Raw genomic sequence first — 1,674 nt, 5'->3', positions numbered from 1 at the left:
AGGATTTCGAGCTCAATAGGATAAGAAAGCTCTAGAGTTGAACCGAGTGCGGATTGGTTAATTGCTCGGTGTCTAAGGCAAGTGGTTAAAGAAAGTGATTTTCAATTGGTTCCATTGACTGACCTGGCCAACTCAGTTGGTGTCTAAGGAAAGCAACGAGCAGAAAACCTCCCACATCTTACGCTTACCTGGCCGAGTCAGTTAGTCAGTCTTGAGCTTGGAGTGCTCAAAGACGATCTTGAAAGTTAGAAGCTGTCTAGATCTAAGTTAACCTTAGGATAGAGAGTCTATGCTTGTTTAAGTTGATTGCAATTAACATCTAAACATTAACTAATTTCTTCCTTTTCATAGATTTAAGATTCTTAGGTTCTTCTCTTTAGATTTTCTTCATTCTTTTCTCACTTTATTATAAATATATATATATATTATAAAAACTAAAATTTTTTGTGTTTGCTCTAAAGTATAATTGTAAGGTGTATGCTTGGCTGTAGATTGTTACGATCAGAAATCCAACCTTTTGATCCAAAAATAAAAAGAACCTTTAGAGCCAACGACGTAAAAATATGGACCGAAATCAGGAGAATGATCCACCCAGACAATTGAAGGAGTACTTTACTCCTTCTACATATACCTACTCTCTTTGTATTTAAGTACCCCCTGTGGAGGCCACTCAATATGAAATTAAGTCCAGTATAATCCAAATGTTACCTTCATTTTATGGACTTAGTAATGAGGACTCTTATAAATATTTTGAAGAATTTCTTGAGATATGCTCAATTGTCAAAATTCACAACTTCTCCGATGATGCTCTTAGGTTACAATTATTCCCTTTCTCACTTAAGGACAAAGCCAAATACTGGCTATATACTTTGGATTCCATGACTATATCAACCTGGGACCAGCTGCAAGGAGAGTTTCTCAAGAAATATTTTTTCATAGAAAAAACTAATCAAATAAGGAAAGCCATAACTAGTTTTTTTCAATTAGATGGAGAAATATTTCATAAAATATGGGAGAGATTAAAGGACCTTATTAGAAAATATCTCCACCATACTGTACCCAAGTGGCAGTTAATCCAATATTTTTATGATGGGCTATCTGAAAGACATCGATAAATGGTCGATGCATCATACGATGGGACATTCATGCTGAAAAATGAGGATGAGGTATGGCAACTGTTTAAAATTTTAAGTAAAAATTTATTACATTATATGTCTGCCTCTATTAGAGATAAACCCATGTTAAACCCAAAGAGAGGTGGAATACATGAAGTAGGAAATATCATAGATATCCATCATAAGGTAGATGAATTATCCCAAAAGTTAGATCGATTATTAAGTATAGGACAGTCACCTTCTCCATCCCGTCAGATACAAGATATATGTGCATTGTGTTCGAGCCCCACTCATTGTGTGAATGATTGTCCGGTTGCACCCGGTTGCACCATAGTTTTCTGAACATGTACAAGAACAAGTCCATCAAGCCCAAACTACTCATAGACCAGGGAACAATTTCTATTCTAGTACGTACAATCCGGGATGGAGAAACCATCCGAATTTCTCATGAAAATCACAATCAATGGTTCCTCCGGTGCAACAAAGATCAGGTTACTCGGATGTAACTTTTAGGCATCCATCCCAGCCACAATACCAGAACCCTCCTCAACCCACTCCG

The 1,674-nt window shown here is 36.6% G+C and overlaps 1 non-coding gene across 1 annotated transcript; it reads right to left on the bottom strand.

The window, feature by feature from the left end:
- Positions 1-950: 950 nt before the first annotated feature.
- On the bottom strand, positions 951-1,056 carry LOC140853030 (small nucleolar RNA R71). Its single transcript, XR_012136108.1, has one exon. It is a non-coding gene; the product is annotated as a small nucleolar RNA R71 (small nucleolar RNA).
- Between the last annotated feature and the right edge of the window lie 618 nt (positions 1,057-1,674).

Source organism: Elaeis guineensis, chromosome 12, assembly GCF_000442705.2.
Source record: "Elaeis guineensis isolate ETL-2024a chromosome 12, EG11, whole genome shotgun sequence".
NCBI lineage: Eukaryota > Viridiplantae > Streptophyta > Magnoliopsida > Arecales > Arecaceae > Elaeis > Elaeis guineensis.
The sequence above is the reverse complement of the archived record's forward strand: the minus strand, read 5'-3'. Positions and strand labels throughout refer to the sequence as shown.